Source organism: Capricornis sumatraensis, chromosome X, assembly GCF_032405125.1.
Source record: "Capricornis sumatraensis isolate serow.1 chromosome X, serow.2, whole genome shotgun sequence".
NCBI lineage: Eukaryota > Metazoa > Chordata > Mammalia > Artiodactyla > Bovidae > Capricornis > Capricornis sumatraensis.
The window spans coordinates 131,607,808-131,617,988 of NC_091092.1; the positions used below are offsets into that span (position 1 = coordinate 131,607,808).

General features: G+C 40.7%; 1 pseudogene; it reads left to right on the plus strand.

Annotated features, from left to right (window-relative positions):
* The first annotated feature begins 1,668 nt into the window (after nucleotides 1–1,668).
* Nucleotides 1,669–2,163, plus strand: LOC138071959 (deoxyuridine 5'-triphosphate nucleotidohydrolase pseudogene; annotated as a pseudogene).
* The last annotated feature ends 8,018 nt before the right edge of the window (nucleotides 2,164–10,181 follow it).

Consider the following 10,181-nt stretch of genomic DNA (forward strand, 5'->3'; position numbering starts at 1 on the left):
AGAGATGAGTATGCACACATGGGAGGATACTGAAATATGCCTAATATGGACTCAGAACCAGACAAATCAGAATGACTGGCCAAAGGAAACCTGGAAGGAATGCCCCATAAAAGTGATTCAAATCACCATGAAGACACGACTCTCTCTGAGCCCACCCAAGTATGTATCTACACATACTGTACTCTTTTTCCTCCTAATAAACACTTTACTTGTTTCACTACTTTCCGTCTTCGTGGGAATTCTTTTCTGCAAAGCCAAAGAGCCAGGGCTATGTCACTGACCACTGGTATAGTCGCTAAGTCAGTGCCCTCACCACCTAGACTCGGCCTCAATCTCTAGCTAGGAACCGAAGCCCCACTTCAAGTCATTGCAGGCTGAGGTCACCTGAGATCAAGACCACCAAGAATTTCCATTTAAAGAAAATTTCTAACATGAAAGGCAAAGAATATATGGGGTGTGGGGAAGGAAACCAGAGAAAACAGAAACAATGCAGAGAGCAGAAGAAAACTAAACTTCACTGTAAGTAGTATTTTCAAATGATAAATGAGACTGCATCATCCAAGAAACAAGAAGGACATGCTATACAGAAAACAAACAACCCAAGAATATAAAGAGCTTTGAAAATTAAAATATAACAGAAAATAAGTCAATAGAGGAGTGGTAAGATAAAGCTGAAGAAATCTTATAGAATGTTTTGTCAGCTACGAAGTGGCACTTGCTATCTACCTCTACAAGGATTAAATCACATGCAGATGGAGCTGCTGATTTTCAACATCCCCTGAAAGGAGTTCAGAGTGAAGAAAAGAAATGAGGAACTCTGTGCTGGCTGAGGGAGTGGGGGGGAGGGGAGAAGGGAAATGGCAGAACAGGTTTTCAGATAGTTAGATATTTTCAGGAGCTGATTTTATGAGCCCAATTCTTGTATCTCCTCATATCTAGAAAAGCACCAAAATCCTTCCCGGTGACCAGTGAAGAAAAGCACTAAAATCTTTCCTGACTAGTGAAGGCTTCACAAGACTCATAGAAACCTTCTGGAAAAATATATGCTTGATTGCACATATTCCCCTTTCACCAAGATCACATATATACTGACTTCCCCCCACCCCCACCCCTGCCCCACCTCTTTGGAGCAATTTCTCAGAGCTATGTGAGATGTTCTCTCCCAGGCTGCGGTCCTCATTTTGCCTCAGATAAAACTCAACTAGCAACTTTAACGTTATGCATTTTTTTTAAGTTGACAGTAGAATAGGACAGAAAAAGAAAAAAATGGAAAGTATTATAAGAAAATAAGAGTAAGAAATTCAGAGAATCAATCCATGAGGTTCAAGATTGAATTGTAAGGGTTCTAGAAAGAAAGACAAGAAAATGGACAGGAGGAAACAATTAAAATTTTTTTTTAATTTCCCAGAACAGAATAAGGGGCCAACCCAGCACCATGCCCTTGCTAAGGTATTATTCTAAAATTTCAGAACACTGGGTATAAAGAGATTCTAAAGTCTTCCAAGAGAAAAAACAGCTCACAAATAAAAGCAATAGACTAGCTAGAAGGAAATGGAGTGTTGCTATCAAACTTCCTTTAAAAAATAGTTTCAGAGAACTCATCTGCGCGCGCGCTCTCTCTCTCTCTTGTTCCCCCTGCTCCCTCTTGTGCCCACGTTCTACGCTGCCATGCCCTGCTCTCAAGAGGCACAAGTCGTCTCCCCCAGCAAGTGGCCCGGGCCACGGAGGCGGGAGATATGCGTCTCCCTCTTTGCCCGGCTCTCGGAGCACACCACAGCCCCCACCAACGGGTCTGCGCGCACTGCGGGCTACGACCTGTACAGTGCCTATGGTTACACAGTACCACCAATGGAGAAAGTGCTTGTGAAAACTGACATTCAGATAGCCCTTCCTTCTGGGTGCTATGGAAGAGCGGCTCCTCGTTCTGGCTTGGCAACAAAACACTTCATAGATGTAGAAGCTGGTGTCATAGATGAAGATTATGGAGGAAATGTTGGTGTTGTCCTGTTTAATTTTGGCAAAGAGAAGTTTGAAGTCAAAAAGGGTGATCGAATTGCACAGCTCATTTGTGAATGGATATTTTACCCAGAAATAGAGGAAGTTCAAATTTTAGATGACACTGAAAGGGGTTCAGGAGGCTTTGGTTCCACTGGAAGTAATTAAAACTTATGCCAAGAACAGGAAATAAGAATGTACTTTTTTCTTGAAAATAAAGACTTTGCTTAAAAAAAATAGTTTCAATATAGAACTTTAAATACAACCATATTATCAATGTTTTAAGGGTAGTTTAAAAATATTTTCATACATGTAGCATCTCAAGTGAAACTATGTCTCAATGAAACTATGAGCCATGACATGTAGGCCACCCAAGATGGATGACTCATGGTCCAGAACATGGAGAGTTCTGACAAAACTGATCCACTGGAGAAGGGAATGGCAAACCACTTCAATATTCTTGCATTGGGAATCTCATGAACAGTATGAAAAGGCAAAAAGATATGACACTGAAAGATGAATGCCCTGGTCAGTAACTACCCAACATGCTACTGGAGATCAGTGGAGAAATAACTTCAGAAAGAACAACGAGATGGAGCCAAAGCGAAAACAACACCCAGTTCTGGATATGACTGGTGATGAAAATAAATTCTGATGCTGTAAAAAATAATATTGCGTAGGAACCTGGAATCTTAGGTCTATGAATCAAGGCAACTCAGAAGTGGTCAAACAGGAGATGGTAAGAGTGAACATCTACATTTCAGGAATCAGTGAACTAAAATGGATAGGAATGGGCAAATTTAATTCAGATGACCATTATATCTACTACTGTGGGCAAGAATCCCTTAGAAGAAATGGAGTAGCCATCATAGACAACAAGAGTCCAAAATGCAGTACTTGGGTACAATTTCAAAAACGAGAGAATGATTTCTACTAGTTTCCAAGGCAAACCATTCAATATCACAGTAATCCAAGTCTGTGCCCCAACAAGTAATGCTAAAGAAGCTGAAGTTGAATGGTTCTATGAAGATCTACAAGACCTTCTAGAACTAACACCAAAAAATGATGTCCTTTTCATCATAGGGGACTGGAATGCAAAAGTAGGAAGTCAAGAGATACCTGGAGTAACAGGCAAGTCTGGCCTTGGAGTACAAACTGAAACAGGGCAAAGGCCCTGCCAAGAGCACACACTGGTCATAGCAAAAAACTTCTTCCAACAGCACAGGAGATGACTCTACATATGGACATCAACAAATGGTCAACACCGAAATCAGACTGATTATATTCGTTGAAGCTGAAGATGGAGAAGCGCTATACAGTCAATAAAAACAAGACCAAGAGCCGACTGTGGCTCAGTTCATGAATTCCTTAATGCACAATTCGGACTTAAATTGAAGAGAGTAGGGAAAACCACTAGACCATTCAGGTATGACCTAAATCAAATCCCTTACAATTATACAGTGGAAGTGACAAAAAGACTCAAGGAATTAGATATGATACAGTGCCTGAAGAACTATGGACAGAGGTTCATGACATTGTACAGGAGACAGGGATCAAGACTATCTCCAAGAAAAAGAAATGCAAGAAGGCAAAATGGTTGTCTGACGAGGCCTTACAAATAACCTGAGAAAAGAAGAGAGGTGAAAGGCAAAGGAGAAAAGGAAAGATATACCCATATGAATGCAGAGTTCCAAAGAATAGCAAGGAGAGGTAAGAAAACCTTCCTCAGTGATCAATGCAAAGAAATAGAGGAAAACAATAGAATGAGAAAGACTAGAGATCTCTTCAAGAAAATTAGAGATACCAAGGGAACATTTCACACAAAGATGGGCACAATAAAGGACAGAAATGGTATGGACCTAACAGAAGCAGAAGATATCAAGAAGAGGTGGCAAGAATACACACAGAAGAACTATACAAAAAAGATCTTCATGACCCAGATAACCACAACGGTGTGATCACTCACCTACAGCCAGACATTCTGGAGTGAGAAGTCAAGTGGACCTTAAGAAGCATTACTACGAACAAAGCTAGTGGAGGTGATGGAATTCCAGTTGAGCTGTTTCAAATGCTGAAAGATGATGCTGTGAAAGTGCTGCACTCAAAATGCCAGCAAATTTGGAAAACTCAGCAGTGGCCACAGGACTGGAAAAGGTCAGTTTTCATTCCAATCCCTAAGAAGGGCAATGCCAAAGAATGTTCAAACTACCACACAATTTCACTCATCTCACACGGTAGCACAGTAATGCTCAAAATTCTCCAAGCCAGGCTTCAACACTACATGAACCATGACCTTCCAGATGTTCAAGCTGGATTTAGAAAAGGCAGAGGAACTAGAGATCAAATTGCCAACATCTGTTTGATCATCGAAAAAAGCAAGAGAATACTAGAAAAACATCTACTTCTGCTTTATTGATTACACTAAAGCCTTTGACTGTGTAGATCACAAAAACTGTGAAAAATTCTTAAAGAGATAGGAATACCAGACCACCTTACCTGCCTCTTGAGAAATCTGTATGCAGGTCAAGAAGCAACAGTTAGAACAGGGCATGGAACAACAGCCTGGGTCCAAATAGGGAGAGGAGTATGTCAAGGCTGTATATTGTCACCCTGCTTATTTAATTTATACGCAGAGTACATCACACAAAATGCTGCGCTGGATGAAGCACAAGCTGAAATCAAGATTGCTGGGAGAAATATCAATAACCTCAGATATGCAGATGACACCACTCTTATGGCAGAAAGTGAAGAAGAACTAAAGAGCCTCTTGATGAAAGTGAAAGAGGAAAGTGAAAAACCTGGCTTAAAACTCAACATTCAGAAAACTAGGATCATGGCATCCGGTCCCATCACTTCATGACAAATAGATGAGGAAACAATGGAAACAGTGACAAACTATTTTCTTGGGCTCCAAAATCACTGCAGATGGTGAGTGTAGCCATAAAATTAAAAGATGTTTGCTCCTTGGAAGAAAAGTTATGACCAACCTAGACTGCATATTAAAAAGCAGAGACATTAGTTCGCTGACAAAGGTCAGTCTAGTCAAAGCTATGGCTTTTCAAGTAGTCCTGTATGGATGTGAGATGAGAGTTACACCATATAGAAAGCTGAGGGCCAAAGAATTGATGTTTTTGAACTGTGGTGTTGGAGAAAACTCTTGAGAGTCCCTTGGGCTACAAGGAGATCAAACCAGTCAACCCTAAAGGAAATCAGTCCTGAATATTCACTGAAACGACTGATGCTGAAATATTCACTGAAATGATTGAAGCTCGAATACTTTGGTCACCCGATGCGAAGAACGGACTCATTGGAAAAGATCCTGATGCTGGGAAAGATTGAAGGCAGGAGGAGAAGGGGATGACAGAGGATGAGATGGTTGGATGGCATCACCGACTCGATGGACATGAGTTTGAGCAAGCTCCAGGAGGTGATGATGGACAGGGAAGCCTGGCAAGCTGCAGTCCATGGGGTCAGAGAGTCAGACATGACTGAGCAACTGAACAATAATAACTTGGTGTCGTATACTCTCTGGGTTTGGACAAATGTATAATGATATGTATTCATCATTACAGTATGACACTTTTTTCACTACCCTAAAAATTATCTGTGCTCTGCTTATTCATCTCTCCTTCACCCCCATCCCCACCAACAAGCACCTGGCAACCACTGATCTTTTTACTGTCTCCATAGTTTGCCTTTTTAAGAATGTCACATAGTTGGAATCATACAGTATTGGTATATACTCATAAAAAATTAGAAAATAAATTAATCATCACAATTCCAGAAGACTGAGTCAATTGACATTGATATTTTGGTTTGAAAACTTAGAGCAAAATAATGATTAGACAGTCTTTCAAATGGATATTCTTTAGTGGTGTTCAGTGTTTATATAGAGAGGGAGTGTAGGAGAATGGCACAGCATTAGGATGCTTGCTAGTTCTAGCCTCTCTTAATATTCTCAGTAATGCAACTCCACTCCCCAAATTCTACACTTCACTCAGCTCTTGGTTCACCATCTTCACTCCAACCAACTTTGCAAAGTGTTCCTTCCAACCATGCACAGTGCAGTGTGTAAAAGAATTTCTGTCAGTACAACTTTCTCCATCTTGGCAACATTTCCAATGATGTTTTAGTGCTCCAGTGATCTTTCACCTGCTCCACTTCTTAGCCATTGGTGCCCTGGAATAATGTCCATGCCTTTTCCCCCACTCTGGCACCAAATTAAGCATGGTAACAAGAGATTATGTCAACATTGTCAGCAGCAGTGAAGACAAGTTAAAACACAATCTGCAATTTTCCAGTTATCATATAAATTTTAGCTTATCTTATTTTATAGTCACCTCCACCAAAATCTCTTTGTGAAGTGTTCACAGAGATATTAACTTTGATCCATATCTAGTGTAAGGGAAAAAATATCAAACAACTGTTTATATATAAATACTTTAACTTGGATGGGTGGAATTGACTATAGATTAATGAACTTCATCAACAGAACACACTCACTTATTTCCCTGTAAGGGGGAAAAACAACTTGTGTAATCAGGGAGTCAAACTCACTGCTGTTTAACTTTATACTGTTATTGCTAAAAGCACAGGAGCAATGGTGACATCTTGTGTCAGGTTAAAAAGTAACAGGATCTTAATTCCTTATGGTGTCTACCGGGAATACTTTCGATGAGTCTGGGCTAACACTCATCTTTATCTGAGCATTTTAGCTGCGGATCAAATAGTAAAACAGTGGACTGGTTCTTCAGGTGCAGAGATTACATCTTCAGGAATGATGGGGAAAACTCTAATTGACATTTGATTCATCCAACTGCCACCTCAAGAACATGGCAACCAGGAGTCCCAGTCTAGTTCTTCAACACAGCCCTTAAACCTTGCCAGGATATCCTACTAAAACACATGGGCTAGTGGGCCCATCCACCATCATTCTGCAGCAGCCAGAGGAGAGCCGTGGAGCTCTGTAATGACCGCAATTAGTTATCTGACTGCTTTGAGATTTTTCCCCATCTTTGGCAGGTCTTTGAATGTCACATGACATGACTGCAACCTCTGGAATCCAAAAGATGCCATATCAAATACTGCTAGCAACAGATGCCTGCAAAGCCAAATCTCTTTGTTTTGTGTGCTCTTCATGAGAACACTGGTTCTTAATCATAGCCATACAAAATCACTTGGGGAGCTTATAAAAATATCGATAACTGGATCCATTCTCACTTCAGTTCAGTTGTTTAGCCATGTCCAACTCTTTGCAGTCCCATGGACTGCAACACACCAGGCTTCGCTATCCATCACCAACTCCCGGAGCTTGCTCAAACTCACATACATTGAGTCAGTGATGCCATCCAAACATCTCATCCTCTATCATCCCCTTCTCCTGCCGCCTACAATCTTTTCCAGCATCAGGGTCTTTTCCAATGAGTCAGTTCTTCACATTAGGTGGCCAAAGTATTGGAGTTTCAGCTTCAGCATCAGTCCTTCCAATGAATATTCAGGACTGATTTCCTTTAGGATGGACTGGTTGGATCTCCTTTCAGGCCAGGGAACTCTTAAGGGTCTTCTCCAACACCACAGTTCAAAAGCATCAGTTCTTTAGTGCTCAGCTTTCTTTATAATCCAACTCTCACATCCACACATGACTATTGGAGAAACCATAGCCTTAACTAGACGGACCTTTGTTGGCACAGTGATGTCTCTGCTTTTTAATGTGCTGTCTAGGTTGGTCATAATTTTGCTTCCAAGGAGCAAGCGTCTTTTAATTTCATGGCTGCAGTCACCATCTGCACTGATTTTGGAACCCAAGAAAATAAAGTCCGCCACTGTTTCCATTGTTTCCCCATCTATTTCCCATGAAGTGACAGGACCAGATGCCATGATCTTAGTTTTATGAATGTTGAGTTTTACGCCAACTTTTTCACTCTCCTCTTTAACTTTCAACAAGAGGCTCTGTAGTTCTTCTTCACTTTCTGCCATAAGGGTGGTATCATCTGCATAACTAAGGTTATTGATATTTCTCCCAGCAATCTTGATTCCAGCTTGTGCTTCATCCAGCGCAACATTTTGTGTTGATGTACTCTGCGTATAAATTAAATAAGAAGGGTGACAATATACAGCATTGACGCACTCCTCTCCCTATTTGAAACCAGTCTGTTGTTCCATGTCCAGTTCTAACTGTTGCCTCCTGATCTGCAAACAGATTTCTCAAGAGGCAGGTCAAGTGGTCTGGTATTCCCATCTCTTTCAGAATTTTCTACAGTTTGATGCAATCTACACAGTCAAAGGCTTTGGCGTAATAAATAAAGCAGAAGTAGATGTTTTTCTGGAACTCTCTTGCTTTTTCAATGATCAAATGGATGTTGGCAATTTGATCTCCAGTTCCTCTGCCTTTTCTAAATCCAGCTTGAATATCTGGAAGGTCATGGTTCATGTAGTGTTGAAGCCCTGGCTTGGAGAATTTTGAGCTTTACTAGCATGTGAGATGAGTGCAATTGTATGGTAGTTTGAATATTCTTTGGCAGTGCTTTTCTTTGGGAAATTACCCAGCACATAAAAACTAGGATTCCCTGGTGGCTCAGACAGTAAAGAATCTGCCTGTAATGCAGGTGACCCAGGTTCTATCCTTGAGTGGGGAAGATCCACTGGAGAAGGAAATGGCAACCCACTCCAGTGTTCTTGCCTGGAGAATCCCATGGACAAAGGAGCCTGGTAGGTTGCAGTCCATGGGCTTGCAAATAGTCTGACATGAATGAGTGACTTTTACTTTCACTTCACTTTCATAAAAACTAAGCACCCTACACCATGGGTTGCTCTCAATTTCTGAGACTGATTGCATTTTGTGTATGGAATTGTATCTTCCAGGACTTCTCACTTTCTGAGATGGCCCACAGTCTATCTCTGGACTATGTATCTCCCTAAATAAGCTGGCTTTCCCACTTAGTTCTTAGGGCAGAGCCTCTTCACCCACTCATATCCCTCACAAGCGTTCTGTGCCTAGTACTTTGCCCCATGGTGAATTCCTTTTGTGCTGAGACATAAAGAACCAGAGCTTCAGTAAGTCCTGACACCAGGTGAGTGATTTTAATTAAAAAACAGTGGGTTTCATTCCCAGTCCATGAGTTCAAGTTCCAATTCGAGCTTTGGCTGGGTTTGGGTCCCCTCTGAGGTGCAACTGAGTCCAAGTTCAATCTGAGACAAGATGTGTGGTTTCACTTTCATTTATTCATTCATTCATCAAATACTGATTAATGACTATTATATATAGTCACTGTGCTAGGCATTGGGAACAGAGTGGAGAACAAAACAGACCAGGTCACACTCCCTTTGGAATTCCAGTCCAATACCTGGATTTAAATTATTTATGAAATGGTTATAACATTAATTAACTAATTAATATTAATTCACATTAAATAAATTAAATTTTTATTCAGAGGAAAATGAATAATCTCCTTAATTATTAGAGACTGTGATCGTTTTTATTTTTTTGTCAAAGTACAAAGGAACTTCATGCTACAAATGAAATCCAAAGGCAAACAGAAAAGGAAAGATATACCCATTTGAATGCAGAGTTCCAAAGAATAGCAAGGATAGATAAGAAAGCCTTCCTCAGTGATCAATGCAAAGATGTAGAAGAAAACAATAGAATGGGAAAAACTAGAGATCTCGTCGAGAAAATTAGAAATAGCAAGGGAACATTTCACGCAAAGATGGGCACAATAAAGGACAGAAATGGTATGCACCTAACAGAAGCAGAAGATATTAAGATGAGGTGACAACAATACACAGAAGAACTGTACAGAAAAGATCTTCATGACCCAGATAACCACAACAGTGTGATCACTCACCTACAGCCAGACATCCTGGAGTGAGAAGTTAAGTGGGCCTTAAGAAGCCTTACTACAAACAAAGCTAGAGGAGGTGATGGAATTCCAGTTGAGCTATTTCAAATCCTGAAAGATGATGCTGTGAAAGTGCTGCACTCAATATGCCAGCAAATTTGGAAAACTCAGCAGTGGCCACAGGACTGGAAAAGGTCAGTTTCATTCCAATCCCAAAGAAAGGCAATGCCAAAGAATGCTCAAACTACCACACAATTGCACTCATCTCACATGCTAGTAAAGTAATACTCAAAATTCTCCAAGCCAGGCTTCAGCAATACGTGAACTGTGAACTTCCAGATGTGCAAG